Raw genomic sequence first — 17,764 nt, 5'->3', positions numbered from 1 at the left:
TGATTACTAGTATATAAGTATTTTTCTTTTTTTCTGTATATTTTTCTAGTTTTCCTGACATCCTCAGCTCCTCTTTGGGACCTCATCTATCACTCTGTGTGTACATGAGTACATGTTCAAGGGTGAAGAAAGAGAAGAAACCAACCTAGCCTTTTCTTACTGCTGGGTTTGCAACAAAGAAAAGGGAGACCCTGGCCTCACACAACCTGGCACTGTGTTGAGGAGTCAGATGTCTTCTGGGCACACGCAATCACTATCAACATGAGCAAGCTATGGATCTACGTAGTAAGTTCTGTCTGGACAAAGACAGCCAGGAGAAGCCAAAGCAGAATCAAAATCCGGCATAATGGCTAATTATGAAAGTTTTACTCTGAAAGTGTTCCCGATATTGCTTCCCAGGAGAAGTCTTGATATACTGATTAGCTACCACTATTATACTAACAATTCAAAACACATACTCCTTTGAAAACCCCCTGAATCTTTCTTATAAACAGTAACTACTACTGCAAATCTCCCTTACATGGGTATGTAAAAATTACCCAGAAAAAAACTATGGCAAACCTGGAATGAAGTCCAACCGGTACCATGCATGTGGTCTGTCAAAAGACTAACACAGAGGGCTTCCCTAATGGCGCAGTGGTTGAGGGTCCGCCTGCCGATGCAGGGGACACGGGTTCGTGCCCCAGTCCGGGAGGATCCCACATGCCGTGGAGCGCTGGGCCCGTGAGCCATGGCCGCTGGGCCTGTGCGTCCGGAGCCTGTGCTCCGCGGCGGGAGAGGCCACAGCAGTGAGAGGCCCGCGTACCGCAAAAAAAAAAAAAAAAAAAAAGACTAACACAGAATGAACACCAAGGAACCTGAATCTGCCTCCACCTTCCCAACCTCTATTTTCCCAAAAGCGGAAAAAAGAGCTACTCCTCTAGCACTCTTCACATGTACCAAATAAATAGTTCTGTGCCCATTCCAACAAACAGCCATTTTTGTCTTAGCCAAATCTGGATTAAGGTAACACAAAACTGGGGAATTCCCTGGCGGTCCAGGGGTCAGGACCCTGCTCTTTCACTGTTGAGGACGAGGGTTCAATCCCTGGTTGGGGAACTAAGATCCCACAAGCCGTGGGGTGCAGCACAGCCCCGCAACAACAACAAAAAGATAACACAAAATTAATAACTCCACTCCTGCAAATTAGTTCAACCACTTTGGTAATATCTATTACATCTAAACATACACCTATCCAGCGATCGCACAATCCACTGCTAGACATACATGCAAGGAAAATTTCTACTAAGAGAAGAGTATAAGATATTCATAGTAGTTTTATTCATAACTACCAAAACCTGACATTTGTCTATTATGTTTATCAACACAAATGTCCATCAACAGATGAATGAATAAACAAATACAGGAGAGCTTCAAGGTTGGTGAAGGTGTGGAAACGATGGCACACCAAAGAGCTGTGAAGCTCTGCATCCCTTCCCACATACCTTGCCCTATGCATCTCTTCCATCTGGCTACTACTGAGTTAGGTAACATCATTAATAATGAGACAAACTGACACCATGTGTTTCCTGATGTAATACACTAAGGAGAACACGGCATCACTTATGTTATATTCCTAACAATAATGCATAAACTGAAATTAATCTTGAAAAAAAATCAGATAAGCCCAAATGGACAGACATAAAATCAATCAACCACAGTCACCAAAAATACCAATGTCATAAAAGACAAACGCTGAAGAACCATCCCAGATTAAGGGAGACTACAGAGATATAAAAACTAAGTGCAAGTATGATGCTTAACTCCATCCTGAACCAGCAAAAAATATGCTATAAGACACATTAAAGAGACAAATAGAATAATTTGAATAGGAGCTATGGATTAGACAATGGTATTGTATCAATGTTACTTTTTTATGATTCTGAAATTTTTAGTGTGATTATGTACAAGAATGTTCTTATTCTTACAAGGTAACACTAAAATATTTAGAGGAAAAGGAGCATGAGGTCTGTAATGAACTCTCAAATGGAACAGAAAAAAATTACATAAATTTAAAATTGTATCAAAAATTATATACATACATATTGCATATAAGGAGAAAGAAAAAAGAAAATGAAAGATAAAGTAAATACAAGGAAATGTTAAAAACTGGTGACCAGGGAATTCCCTGGCAGCCCAGTGGTTAGGACTCTGTGCTTCCACTTTAGGGGGCACAGGTTCAATCCCTGGACGGGGAACTAAGACCCAGCATGCCGCGCGACCAAAAAAAAAAAACTAGTGGGCTTCCCTGGTGGCGCAGTGGTTGAGAGTCTGCCTGCCGATGCAGGGGACGGGGGTTCGTGCCCCGGTCCGGGAGGATCCCGCATGCCGCGGAGCGGCTGGGCCCGTGGGCCATGGCTGCTGGGCCTGCACATCCGGAGCCTGTGCTCCATGGCGGGAGAAGCCACAGCAGTGAGAGGCCCGCATACCACAAAAAGACAAAAAACAAACAAAAAAAAGAACTGGTGACCAAACTGGGTGAAGGGCATATGGAAAGTCTAAGTAATTTTTTGCAACTTTTCTGTAAGTTTGAAATTATCTCAAAATAAATTTTTTTAATTGTAGTATATTTACACAACAAAATACTCACCAACAAAAAAGAAAAGAACCAACTACTGATAACTGCAACAATATTACATGAATCTCAGACATTGTATCCAGCAAAAGAAGCCAGTCACCAAAGAATATATACTATATGATTCCTATAATGTTCAACAGGCAAAATAATCAATTTTGACAGATGTCAGAACACTGCTCACCATGGAAGTAGGGACTACTTACTGGGAAGAAGACAACGGAATCTTTTGGGGTGCTAGAAATGCTCACTATCTTGATTTAGGTGGTGACTACAGAACTATATGCACATGTAAAAAATTTTCCAAGGACTTACCTGGTGGTCCAGTGGTAAAGAATGTGCCTTACAATGCAGGGACGCGGGTTCGATCCCTGGTCAGGGAACTAAGATCCCACGTGCTGCAGGGCAACTAAGCCCACATGCCACAACTACTGAGCTCGCACACTGCAAACTACAGAGCCCACGTGCCCTGGAACCCACTCACTACAACTAGAGAAGAGAAAACCCGCACGCCACAACTAGAGAGAAGCCCACGTGTCACAACGAAGATCCCGCACACCGCAACTAAGATCTGATGCAGCCAAAAATAAATTAAATAAATAAATAATAAATCTTTTAAAAAGAAATTTCCAACTATACACTTCAGATTTGTGCCCATATTTACTATATCTTATACCTCAATTTTAAAAAGGTTAAAATAAACCATAAATAATTTAGCTAGAGGGAAAAAAACCAAGTACGATTAAAAATATTTTAATAGACATGAAACAAAACTATTTTAAATGCAAATCTTCTGATAACAAATATTAAATTCACTCCCTACTTAAATTTCTGTCATTAAAAAATTTTTGTACCACTATCTTGATAAAATAATCTGTATATCTGTCGACTCTTTTAAGACCATAAACAAGTCCACATTCAAATGAACCAAGACTCAGTCACTAGGCTAAAATATGTAGGTCTCCATGCATTTTTTTCAAACTTCAGAAAAAGGCTAAGTGAAACAATGAAAAGAAAAGGTCCAACCATGAGAGGGGAACCACATATAGCACATCACTTATAATTGTATAAGACAGTAAGCAATCTTGTAAAAACAGCACATTCACTCAACAGACTACAGGTATAATAATGTCTGCACACAAAAGTATAATTATACATACAGTCAACCCTTGGTACCCGAGGGGGACTGGTTCCAAGACCCTCTGTGGATACCAAAATCCAGGGATGCTCAAATCCTTTACACTCAGCCTTCCACATCCAAGAATATGGAACCCGTGGATACAGAGGGCCAACTATGTCATAAATAGACAAAGAGAACATAAAAATAAAGAAATGTTCATGAGGTGGGATTAATGATTTTTTTCTATTTCCATAATTTGCAGTAATATTCTTCAATTACTTTAACAACAATGTGTATTTTAACATCCACAAGACCTCCCGTTTGAAATATTTTTACAGCCCAAACATAAATGTCAAAGAAAGTTAACTTCTTTGGAACATTAACCCGGTTTAAAAAAACAATTTTAAGGTACAAAAATAAAAGGAAATTCTCCTCCCATCTATTATAGCAGAAAACACATTTTCCTTCTGCACCCATCTGTATGACAATACCAGATGTCTTCATTTTTAAACATGCAAACTTTTAAAAATAATTTTTAAAATACGATCTGTTAACATATCTACTAATGATAAAACTTCATGGAACAAAATCAGGCTTCCATTATTCACTTTATTACTAAACATTTATCTTAAAGAACTGACAGGACTTCCCTGGTGGCGCAGTGGTGGAGAGTCCACCTGCCGATGCAGGGGACATGGGTTCGTGCCCTGGTCTGGGAAGATCCCACATGCCACGGAGTGGCTGGGCCTGTGAGCCATGGCCACTGGGCCTGTGCGTCTGGAGCCTGTGCTCCGCAACAGGAGAGGTCACAACAGTGAGAGGCCAACGTACCGCAAAAAAAAAAAAAAAAAAAAAAAGAACTGACAAAGAACTCCCCTCACACCCCAGGAAGCCAGAATTGTCTATATCTCTCTGGATCGCACATTTTTATATGAAACTTTGCAAAATACTATTTATTTCTATGTTAATTATCCTTTTCATGGAATATCTTCAAAAAAATTATAGATGCTCTGTTGGCTTTTCTCCTCATCCTAAAAAGAATTTAAATTCCTAATTTACAGTGTTGAAATAAACACTGCAATCCAAAACAGTCTGAATCACTACCCATTGCCATGAAACTAAGGTCAACTTTATTCCTAACAGCCACAAAGCAAGATAAATGGATAAACACCATTATAATGACCATACCTTGGAATATCCTCATCAATAAACACACCTAATTACTGATACATGCCGCAACATGGATGTATCACAAATATTACGCTGAGCAAAAGAAGCCAGACCCAAAAAGAATACATACTGAATAATTCCATTTATATAAAATTGTAGAAGAGGCAAAATTATCTATAGTCACAGAAAACAAATCAGTGGTGGGAGAGGGGAAATGACTGCAAAAAAGAAGGAGGAAAGTTCTGGGAGTGATGAAAATGTTACCTATCTTGACTGTGGTTTTGGTCCCATAAGTATATACACTTGTCAAAACTCATCAAGATGTACACTTAATACAAGTATACTTAAAATGAAGGTATTTTATTGTATATAAATTAAACCTCAGAAAGTTAATTTTTAAAAAGACTAAGCTTACTAAAAGCAGACTGCCTCCCTCAAAAAGCAATGCATTTCAAGACTAACATTTTATATTTCTTTTATGTTAAACTGCCTTTCTTTAAATCTATTAAAATTGATGTTAAATAAAGTTTTGGATAATATTTAAAACTGAGAAACACTCTCTAGAACTGTGCCATCTTACATAGTACCCATTAACCGTATGGGTCTATATCAAGTTAAATTAATTAAAATTTAAAATCTAGTTCCTTGTGGGGGAGGGAAGAGAGTAACTTTACAGTGGACAAACCTGACAAAGTATGAAAGTCAACCAAGTATCAAAGTTAATGTTAACAGTGATAATCAATCAATATTAACAGTTATAAATCAGTATATGCTCTTGATATGATGTGATGAAAATGGCACTTTGCCTCTGTGGTCTTCCTCCCAAAAACCCATGACCCATAACCAGGAGAAAAAAATCACACAAATTCCAACAGGGAGGTATTCTACAGAACGCTTAATCAATACTCCTCAAAACTGTCAAGATTGTTAAACACAAGGAAGTCTGAGAAACTATCACAGCCAAGAGGAGCCTATGGATAACTGACTAAATGTAATGGGATGTCCTGGATGGGATCCTGACATAGAAAAATAAACTCAGGAAAACTAAGGAAATCTGAATAAACTATGGACTTAGTTAATAAGCAATACTGGCTAACTAATTGTAACAAATGGACAACAGTAACATAGGACGTTAACAATACAAAACCTGGGTGTGGTATACATGGGAGCTCTCTGTACTATCTTCTCAATTTCTCTGTGAATCTAAAACTGTTCTTAAAAATAAAACCTGTAAAAATAAGAGGACTTGAGTTGTAATAAAAAAGTAAAGGTTTTTTACATTTTAAAAAATGCGATTCCCTCAGTCACACTAACCACATGTCAAGTGCTCCACAGTCACATGTGGCTAGTGGCTGCAGTATTTGACAGTGCAGATTTATAGAACATTTCCATCACAGCAGAAAATTCTGTGGGACAGCGCTGGTGCAGAAGACTATTTTTATGGGACCATTTTAGAAGAGTATTTTATAACTGATTGCAACTTATGAATAAATTTGTATCTACCCAGAATTAAAAACCCTCACTGAAATCTAAAAATCCTCAATGATATGTTTATTCCAGTTTCTATTTCAAACAACTCCTTTTTTTTTGAAAACTCTTTTTAAAAAGTCAACGTAATATCAATATATATAAATGTAATACTGAAAAATGTTCCACTCCCCAGAGCAGCAATTCCCCAAAACACTTTCAAGATATCCAAGATGGCAAAACTGTTAATACTAAGATATTCTTTGCATTTTTCACTATGTTGGCACTGCACTAATCATGGGTAAAACTGCCGGCACCTTAGCACCATTCAAATTAATGGCACCAAACTACAGTAGTCTTCACTGCCATGTGCCATATATTCACAAGAGAGGAAAAAAAGCCAGGTTTACTTAACAATGCCCTTTATAAAGCAGTAAAAACTATTAATTTTTATTAATCCTGGTCCCTGTGTACACAGCTTTCTAATATTCTTAACGTGATGAAATGAGAAGTACACATAAAGCACTTCAGCTGCACACCAAAGTCTCAAAGAAAAGCATTTATGTGACAGCTAACTGCTTCTGCTCATGAAACATCATATTGATTTGAAAGAGCTGACACACAAATTAAATTATCCAGACCTGGGTATATAGCAGACCTTTTTTTCAAAAATGAATGAAACAAGACTGTCACTTTAAGGAAAACAATTGATAGTACTTGTTGCCAATTATAAAACTTGAGCTTTCAAGCAAAAGTTAAAATTTTAGAAAACTTCTATTCATTACCATGAGCTTGACGAGTTTTTCTAGTACTTATACTTTCCAATAAGTAACGGCTTTTCTGATGGATGTTGATATTAATGAATGTGTTTTTTGATACTGCATAATATAAAATATCCATTTAATGCACAAGATAAACCAACAGATTTTAATGTAATGTAATATAAAAGTGCACTGATATAATTCAAATTTCACATTGCAACTAACCTTTATAAACTACTACTTGTCTAATTTTAGTGTAATATCAAAGAAAATCTGCAATAATCTGAAAAAGCTCTTAAAATATTCCTCCCTTTTCCAACTACATACACATCTCTGTGAGGATAAATCTCCTGCACAGACTTCAACTAATACAATAAACAGCAACGGGTTGAATGCAGAAGCAGCTGTGAGAATCCAGCTGCCTTCTACAAAGCAAGTCATAAAAAGCAATTTGTGAAAAGGTGAAACAGTGTCACTCTTCTCAGCAAATTTTTTTAGAAATGTTTTAGAAAATAGGTATTTTTCATTAAAAATATATTTATGTTAACATGTAAAGAAACTATTGCTATTTTTAAATAAATTAATAGACCATTTTAAATTTCTCAATCTCATAAAGATAGATATAACTGAAAAATCAAAAGCTCTTTGGGGTCCTCTAACTCTTAAGAAGGTAAAGGAGTCCTAAGATAAAAAGTTGCGAACATCTATCTCAGAGAAAGAGGAAAAAATGACAAATAAAAGAAATACATAAATTAACATAAAACGAACACACATACCCTGGAAAGCATATCAAGAGGCATAAAATATCCCTAACAACAAGAACACCAAGATCCAAATAGGACACTTATTCAAAGAATATCTAGGGTTTTAAAAATGTATCTTTTCCAAGGACAGAGAAACTTTCCACATTTTGAAATTTACTTATATGACTTCTGACTGCCTCTACCACTAGGATGTAAGTCCCATGAAGACAGGTGTTTTGCTCACCACTATGGCTAGCCCAGCACCTGGAACGAAGAAGGTATTCAAATATTTGTTGGATTGAAAACAAAAAAAAGACAGAAGACTTAAAAACAGAACCCACCAAGGCCTCTATTCAAATTATAAAGATGACACTTTACAATCAAAATGTATCTATTTACATAGCAATAACAATCGTAACCGCTACCATTTATTCACTATGTGCCAGGCATTGTATTGGGCATTTTACTTTTAATTCCCAAATCACCATGGGATATACTTTACAGTAAGGAAAATAAGCCTCCAAGAGGTTAACTTATTTATCTAAAGTTACAGGTAGTAAATGACAGAAAATTAAACCTACATTTCTCTGCTTAATAGCCACAAGCTTTTTCTCTACATACTGACATAGTGCTCAAAACTGCATGGTTACCTTTTTTTTTTTTTTCCCCATTTCCTTGCAATTTTCAGGGGAATTCATTTTGTGGAAGTCCTTTTTCTCCTTTTTCCAATCTCCTTCTCTTTTCCACTATCCTCCAACTTCTACCCCTCTGCATCACTCACTTAAGCAATACAGTGAGCTCTCTAGTTGAGGAAGAGTATATCTTCTCATAACACACTATCAGAAACTTCATTAACAATGACAGAAGTAATATGAAAGATTACATAAAGAGTGTCAGATTCCAGAACATGAATTAAGGCTCTCTGACCCACTGATCTTGCAAGATGGCTTCATCCAGTTACTCAACTGGCCACGATTTGGGTAACAACATCTCAATTCCCAAGGGGCTAATCATGAAATCTGGATGTAACCATCTCTTCAAGGACTGAGCCATGATTTGCCAATTATTAAGTACCAAGACAGTACCTCTGCCAATTCTTTGTCAGTCTCTGCAAGCAAAGGACCAATACTGAAGTGGCCAGAGCTCTCAAGACTTCCTCCAGGTTCAGGACAACTAGAATAAAAGGAGCTTTGTTCCCAAAGAACATACTGGCCACAATATCACTACAAGAAAAAGCTATTACTGTTACTGCCATTCTCCCCACTGCTTCTGAACAATATATAAATGTTTCTCTTTTTTCCCCCCTTTTGGTGAAAGGAGAATAAAATTAGCAACCACTTAACTATTCAAGGAAAAATTACAATGCCATAAACATTACCATATCATTTGATAATCTCACCACAAGCCAATCTTTTCCAGAGAGGGATGCCCAGAGCCTGTGAAAGTTTTACACTGATTGTGTGGAAATCTTTTTAAGCCTCACAAAGCCCTACATATGCTTTACCTCAACATCCAGATTAAAGAATATGTACAACATGAGAAAGGACTCTTCCACCTTATAAATCAATTTAGCTGCAATCTGCTAAAGAAACCTTGGCTGGAAAAAAAAAAATCATAGGAGGTCACATCTGTGGTCTGTCATTCCATACATCATTCTATAATAGATCACTTTGATTAATAATTCCTATGCTTTGCGTCAAAATCTGGATACACTGATATACTAACATAACAAGATGTGAGTTATAAAAAATGACTTAAGCAATTAGATGCTACCAAGGACATACAAGCTACAAACAAAAATAAAGAGAACTTCAAAATGCTCCATTAAAAAAAAAAGTTTGCAGGGCTTCCCTGGTGGCGCAGTGGTTAAGAATCTGCCTGCCAATGCAGGACACAAGGGTTCAAGCCCTGATCTGGGAAGTTCCCACATGCCGCGGAGCAACAAAGCCTGTGCACCACAACTACTGAGCCTGCGCTCTAGAGCCCGCGAGCCACAACTACAGAAGCCCGTGTGCCTAGAGCCCATGCTCCGCTACAAGAAAAGCCAACGCAATGAGGAGCTGGCCGCCACTAGAGAAAGCACGCACCCAGCAAGGAAGATCCAACACAGCCAAAAATAAATAATTTTTTTAAAAGTTTGCCTCAATATTACCTAATAATTCTAGTATACAAAAACATGTAATACAAAAGTTTATACTGTCTCCCTGATCCTTTCCCAAAAGTGAAAGTCCCTGCTACCATTCAAATAATGTGAATATAGATTCATATATAGAAGTCCTACCCTTCAAATTCTCTATGGCTTCCTCATAATCAAGTGTTACTTAATACTGTAAAAAGTACACAGAAATTAAAATTTTAACAGCAATCAATGAAAAATAAATAAACAATGAATTTTTCCACAAACTAAGTGTCTTATTTGCTTATGTTCATTTACTAAGCCTTTACCCTAGATGGTCCTCTGAACCCCCAAATCAAGAAGGTTTGTTAAACACTGCACTAGGAAGTTCCAAGAATGCTTGGTGAGACCTACTGGGCCTCATTCACCGAAAAGATACGCATATATTTTAACTCTTCAGGACATGGAAATTGAAACTGACAAGAATACAGGCATTTTTCTAGGAAAAGGAAAAACATCTAGAAGCTTCTGTGGGATTCTGCCTCAAAAAGGCTACATTCCACCTCCTCTGAGACCTGCCCCCACTCTTAGGAGTGGGACCTTTCAAGACCCCAACCCCATGGCCACACTAATTGGACCAATAATGGAAATTTGGACCAAGTTCAACCAATCAAATTTTCCCTCCCAGGAATCTGAAGTGGGGACACTGAGCTAATAACCAGTTGGCTAGTGGCACTAGAGCTTGAGTTTCTATGTGGCTCCAAGAATGAAGTAGCAATTTTCTTCTGTTTTTGTTAAAGCAGAAAAGACCAGAGTGTGGAAAGACAACTAAAGCAAGATATAAAGAGACAAGAGATGACACCTACTAGCCAGCAAGGAGAAAAGTGCTCTCTGGACCACCGTGCCTCCTGAATGCTTCCCATGGGGTTTCTGGTTCATGTCCTTCATGAAGCCAGCTGCTCTTGGGTGCCTTCAGGTACCTCCTTACCCTTCCCCTCAAAGCACTCCTCTTCCTGTTTCATACCATCAAAAAATCATTATGACAATTTAAGACACAAATTCACACCAGGATCAATGCAGAAAGGGTATGATTATTCTCACGGTTCATAAGGGATCTGAGTGGTACCAGAGAAGTTGTTTCTATCTATAACTTCAGGAGAAATAATAGGACAAAAATAACCGGAGCCTTAAAAGCAAAAATTATCTGTTTGCATAAGCCCTCAGGCTTTGTGCTTCCCTTCAAAACTCACCTGTTCAAAAGTTCTGCTGGTTCACAGCAGGAGGTTTGAGCAGACTTTATTCAGGTCCTTTTAACACTGCAAATAATAAAAGTATTAAAGTAAATAACTCAGCAATCTCTTAGGAAACGTTAGAAACGTAATTTTTATCATGAATATGCTTTACAAGAAATGGATTCCAAACCTGGTTAAAATATTAGAATCACCTGATATGCTTATAATCTATATACCCTGTCCTAACATCTAAAGCGTCTCTCTCAGTAGCTCTGGAATGGGACTGAAAAATATATATTTTTAACCGAAGTTCTAAGTGATTCTGATGAAACTAAAAAATGAGCACCACCATAGGGTTTCAGGAAATGATTATTTAGGGTTTTCATCCAAAACTACATTACAGGGATTTGGTATTAACTTTTTTAACATATCTGATAGAAAAATGACAGCTAGCAAGACGGCAATACAGCATGTATCTTATGCAAATAATCAATGAGCCCCAAGGTGTGACCAGTGCCAAAACGTCCAAGGAGCAAAGCTCCAGATGTGCTTTCAGCTGCAAAATCACAACCTTCTTTTAATGCTCTGATGAGACAATATCTTAAAAATCCACAAGATGGTGACATTTCAAGTGACAAGGAGTGGACTGAAACAACAGCTCTAAGTGATTTCTTAGCTAAAATCAAATGATGCTTTGAAGGCTGCTACTAAAAAGTCAAAAAACAGTAACTAAAAATTAAAGTTGACAATTTTACTAACAGCAAGAAAGCAACTTGAAAAAGCCACTTCCACCTCTGATTTAATTTTTCAAAAAAGTAGCCATGTTACAATGTCCAAAAGGTCATCCAACTTTATCCACTGCACTCTACTTTTTATTTTTTGGCTGCATTGGGTCTTCGTTGTTGCTCATGGGCTTTCTCTAGTTGCAGCGAGCACAGGCTCTAGGCTCGTGGGCTCTAGAGCGCAGGCTCAGTAGTTGTGGCACGTGGGCTTAGCTGCTCTGCAGCAGATGGGCTCTTCCCGGACCAGGGCTTGAACCCACGTCCCCAAGCATTGGCAGGCGGATTCCTAACCACCATGCCACCAGGGAAGTCCTGCACTCTACTTTTTATAAGAGCAAGCAGAAGCAAAAGAGGGGAGAACTAGGTAATAAAAACTCTTCTCTGGGCCTAACTCAAGAGAATAAGCTCTAGGGTATCTCCTATTATTATAACTATAAATAAAGTTCAATTTCAATGAAACTCTGTAGTTACCAAGAAAATATAAAATTGTGTTCCTTAATTACTTGAGGTAAGGAAGTGTATCATACTTTGAAACTATTTTTATAAAATTAATTTTGGCCACTTAAGAGAATATTCTTGGGGCTTCCCTGGTGGTGCAGTGGTTGCGAATCCGCCTGCCAATGCAGGGGACACGGGTTGGATCCCTGGTCCGGGAAGATCCCACATGCCGCGGAGCAACTAAGCCCGTACACCACAACTACTAAGCCTGCACTCTAGAGACCGTAAGCCACAACTACCGAGCCTGCGTGCCACAAACACTGAAGCCCACGTGCCTAGAGCCCGCGCGCCTAGAGCCCGTACTCCGCAACAAGAGAAGCCACCACAATGAGAACACAGCAGCGAAGAGAACGCACACAATGAGAACGCCACCACAATGAGCGCAGCAACGAAGACCCAACTCAGCCAAAAATAAATAAATAAAATAAATAAATTTATTTTTAAAAAAGAGAATATCCTTTTGTTTTTCAAACCTCTCCCCTCTTCTCCCTCAACCTCAAATAAAATTATGGGCAATCCAACAAAGGTATCATTCTGTATTCCTATATAATTAATCTAATATATTTCTCAGTTATCTGGGAGCATAAAAAATGATAAAATGCTATCCTGGTCAAGAAATATTAGGAGTCTAACTATAAGTACTTGACTGTGGAATAAAAATCTACTTATATTTTTAAAGACAAGCAATTCTTCAGGGCATTAAAAATGAATGGAAATATTAGGACTTAATCACCATAAAATCCTAGTGGGGGTTAAGGACGAAAAAAAAACTTGGGTTCAGAGTTTTACAACAATCACCAAATAATGTTAAGTCTATTAGAACTGCTGAAGAAAACAGACATTGAACTTGCCTCTAATATACCTGGATTAACACCAACATAGGCTGTAGATTCAACCTAATGAGACTGGTCCCACTATAATCTATAAGAAATAGAATAAAACAGTACTGAAAATTTAGTCGTCAGGGGCTAACAGAGAATGGCAAATGAAGTCAGTCTTAAAAAATGGAACAAATCAAAGATCCTTTAGAAGGGCAAGGATAAACAGGACAGTAATAATCTGGTCACCCAAAATGGTTCTCCCAGATAGCAATCACTATCAATAGTGTCATCTTCCAGTGTGAAGGTCAACAAAAATATAGACATATGGAATACTAAAACGCAGAGTCATGAGAACAAATGAGCTGATATGACATCAAAGACATTATAATTTGGAACTGTGATTTCAAAAACTCACCAAAGGAACAAGAGAGAGAAATGCAATTCGTTAAAACACTATCTCCTCACTAGCATCACTATGCCTCCTCTTGGCCAAGGAGCTCCACTCACACCCTGAAGTCGCAATTCCTAACTTCTCATGATTTTCAGGCAAGCCAAGACAAATTCTTTTTCATATATGCAACTCACCAACAAAAGCATTTCAAAGCCAAAATATTAAATTCCTCAGATGAATTAAAATGAAAGAGGACATTTATGAAAGCTCAGTAATAAGAATATGGAGATAAGCTGAAAGAAAATCATAAAAAAATTTTTTCCAAGAAAAAGTCTACTAGTATAAAATTAATTGAAGAACTAGTCTGAAAGGTCAAAGCTGAGGAATAAAAAACTCAGCACAGAAAGTTCTACACGTGTAAAATGCTATAAAAGATATACAAACAAGTTAGTTGAACAGTCCCTGAGGAACTTAAAACTAGGCTGGACAACACAGAAATCATTAAGAGGAATTCTTTACCATTAAAAACAACGTGAGTTAATACACTTCTTCCAGGTTATATTCCTTAATGACCTGTGCCTAAGTTTCAAAGGAAATTCATTTCCCTACATTTTCAAATATTCTGAAGTAATTCAAAGATCCTCTTCTTAGAAAGCAATTTCTTTTGAAAAATCCTTTTATCATCAATCTCATTTAAAAACTTTTACTTTTGAGAAAGCTATTTCATGACAATTTCCTGAAATACATTATATGAGCATCCTGAATTTTCCAAATTGGGGGAGGGGAAGGGTGTCATGTTGGAGGAAAGAGATGTGGAAGAAGACTCCAGGGCAACTGAATAACCCCACTCATCTTAGAACCAGTGAGCTGGGTACACACTTCCTACTAGGTTCCCTAGTGATCATGCCTCTCTGGCTAGGCTTAGCCTCCATACTCTTCCCAGCCACACACAATCGCCTCCTACTTCAGTTTCTGCCTCAGGGTCTTTGCCCTCGCTTCCCTAGCCTGGAGCATTCCTCCTCCAGAGAGCCACAGGAATAGATCCTTTACCTGTGTCAGGTCTTCCCTCAAATATTAGCTTCTCCCCATGGCGTTCCCAGGGCACTCCTCCTAAAATTAACCCCTTCCCCAGCTCCCTATTATCCTATTACCCTGTCTCATTTTTTTCCCACATCACTTATCACTACACTATATATCTTACCTAAGTATGTATTTATCTGTCTAGGAATGAGCTTCATGGAAACAGGAATTTTTGGTCTGTTTTGCTCCCAGCACCCACCAGTGTAGTAGGATCTCGATATTCTTCAAACAAATGCACAAATGAAAGAATAAATGAATGGAAGCATATAGTCCCTTCTCCCTCTTCAGTCTCAAAATCCAAAAATGCTTTGTCCGGTATAGAAAAGGTTCAAAGTCCTTTCTTTTCTAGTGAATCACCACCATCACCATTGTATTCCCCAGTAGTAAATGTCAAAAAGACTGTGACATTTCTCCAGATACATACCACTTTTACTTTTTTTTCCTAGTGTCTTCTACTGAGGTAACATTTGATGTAACAGCAAAGTACATATTCCAATTTGAGCACTCTGAAAGCTGCTACACTAGTTAAAACACATAAAAACACCAACAAATGAGACAACGCTTTGTGTTCTAACCAAAACAGACAAACTCTGAAAGGCCAGAGCTGCAAATATTAGAAAGATGAAAGTTAATGTTCAGAAAGGATGACAATTTTTTTTTAATCTAGAAAATCACTAGATTCTAAAAAGGAAATACTATGTAAGGAAAGAATATCTTCCATGCATACAAACTGGGAATCAAAACTGCCTATAATCCAAGGTATTTAACATTGACTAAGTATAATCCAAGGTATACAACACTGGATAAGAATCTGCTCACAGGTTCTGGCCCCTTCCTCAATTTCTTGCAAGTTAAACTGAAATACTTACCTTTCTTACAGAGAAATTAGGTGTGCTTAAGTGCTCTTTCAAGGAAAGAAAAAATTTAAACAAAAACAACAGTGCTAGATAAATGCAAAGCAACGTTACTGCTTCCCAAACACAGCCACACAACCTGCTTTCTTGACACCCCCCCTTCTCTGGTCGCTTGGTTTATGTTTCAGCCACAAAACTGAAATATTCTGAGTGCTTCGTGGGGAAATACTGTCACTTAAGGCTAATGCCCATTTCAACCTAATGTGAATGTTCGGGTCCCAAAGCTGCCATGGGTTCTACCTTCCCAACCTCCGTCCCAGGTTCCGATCATGGATCCACCTGGCTTCAGGCCTGGCCCAGACCCAGTCCTCTCGCCACGGAAGGAATCTCCCCAGTGCAGATGCTCGGCGAGGAAGGCAAGGGCGCATCTCCCAGAGGCCAGGTGTGGGGAGGAGCGCGGGCAGGAACAGCTGTCTGGCCGCAGCAGCTGTTACCCCGGGCACCCCGAGGCTGGGCGGGTGGCTGGCCCCGAGGACCAGGTAGTAGAAGGCGAGCCCTCTGGCCCTAAGCAAGCCGGCCTGACACTGGCCATCCCACCACCCTCTTCCCTTCCTCGGCTCCCACTGCGATGCCAACGGGCCCCGGAAGAAGGGGCTCTCCAGCTCGGCAGCCGAGACGCGCCCGGGCCCGGCTTGCCCCCGGCCGGGGAGTCACTCCGACCCCGCACCTGAACTGTCCCTTCGCCTGACGCCCGAGCCGGCCGCGGCGACTGCCGGGCGGCCTGGGGGTGTCCATGCGGCTGGGCCGGGTCAGGCCAGAGCGGCGGGGAGGCGAGCGCGGGCGGCAGGCCCGGGAGACCCAGGCGGAACGGCGGAGCCGGGGCGCGGAGCGGAGCCGGGCTGGGGAGCGAGACCGAGTCACTGGTTACCTGCGGTCCGGGACAGGGAGTCTCTCAGAACCCAAGTCAGTCCTCAGCCTCAACAACACAAGATGGCCGACACGTCCCCACGCACGTCACGTGACAGCGTGCTCGTTCCGCCACGCCCCCTGCTCTGCCCTCGCCCCGCCTCCCCTCCCTCCCATTTTCTCCAGCCTCCCACGACATCCTTCCTTTCCGCAGCCTCCCTCCCTTCTTTCCCGGGCACGCCCCTGCCCGAGCCCCGGATGTCAGGCTGGAGGAGGGCGGGGCCGCGGCAGGGCGCAAGCGCCTACGAGTCCTTTGGCCGGCGCTCCCTGCCTGCCCTTGAGTTGAGTAGAGTTGGTGTTCAGAGCTGGAGCTGGGCCAAGCGCCGTGTGACTCACCGTCTTCTGCGCCCAATCCAGAGCCCATTGGCAGTTCAAAAAGCTCTGCATCATTTAGGAGCTGATTTTCCACACCAGAACTTTTAAACAGGTTTTCATCCAGCATTTTCCTGCCCGTTTGCCATCCTAGAGAAAATAGGGAAGTGACAAAAGCTGAGGTTCAAAGCAGTTTGTCTGCTTGTTAACGATTCCGGAAAAACTGAGAATTCATTCTAGATTCTTGGAATGTGACAGCAGGGGAGGACTTTAGAGCTCCAGCTCCGTCCTAGTGCATCCGGGACTATAATTCTTTGACCTAAAAATCTCCCAACTGGGGGTTGCCAAATGAAATACAGGCCACCAGCGATATCAGGGACATAACTTACACTAAAAGATTATTCATCGTTTTCCTGAAATTCAAATTTAAGTGAGCGCCCTGTATTTTTTTTCTATATTTTATTTATTTATTTAACTTTATTTTTGGCTGCGTTTGGTCTTCGTTGCTGCGCGCGGCCTTTCTCTGGTTGTGGCGAGCAGGGGCTACTCTTCATTGCGGTGCGTGGGCTTCTCACTGCGGTGGCTTCTCTTGTTGTGGAGCACAGGCTCTAGGCGCCTGGGCTTCAGTAGTTGTGGCGCACGGGTTTAGCTGCTCCGCGGCATGTGGGATCTGCCTGGACCAGGCCTCGAACCTGTGTCCCCTACATTGGCAGATGGATTCTTAACCACTGCGCCACCAGGGAAGTCCGGGTACCCTGTATTTTTATTTGGTACATCTGGCAGCTCTACTCTTCTCAGGTCATCCCGTTCTTTCCTTGTGCCTCCAACCTCTTTCTT

At 40.1% G+C, this 17,764-nt stretch overlaps 1 protein-coding gene across 4 annotated transcripts in view; it reads right to left on the bottom strand.

The window, feature by feature from the left end:
• GIGYF2 (GRB10 interacting GYF protein 2) overlaps positions 1-16,648 on the bottom strand; it is a 126,641-nt gene extending 109,993 nt beyond the window's left edge. For 2 of the 4 annotated variants that reach the window (XR_013828852.1, XM_079925062.1), the window contains exons 1-2: positions 16,578-16,648; positions 11,242-11,307 (exon numbers count right to left, since the gene is read on the bottom strand). The gene's annotated coding sequence lies outside the window, so the exon portion shown is untranslated. The other 2 variants (XM_079925064.1, XM_079925063.1) reach the window with 2 other exon arrangements.
• Between the last annotated feature and the right edge of the window lie 1,116 nt (positions 16,649-17,764).

This window comes from Stenella coeruleoalba (genome assembly GCF_951394435.1).
Source record: "Stenella coeruleoalba genome assembly, chromosome: 6".
Classification (NCBI taxonomy): domain Eukaryota; kingdom Metazoa; phylum Chordata; class Mammalia; order Artiodactyla; family Delphinidae; genus Stenella; species Stenella coeruleoalba.
Note: the sequence above shows the minus strand (reverse complement) of the source record. Positions and strands in the feature narration are given on the sequence as shown.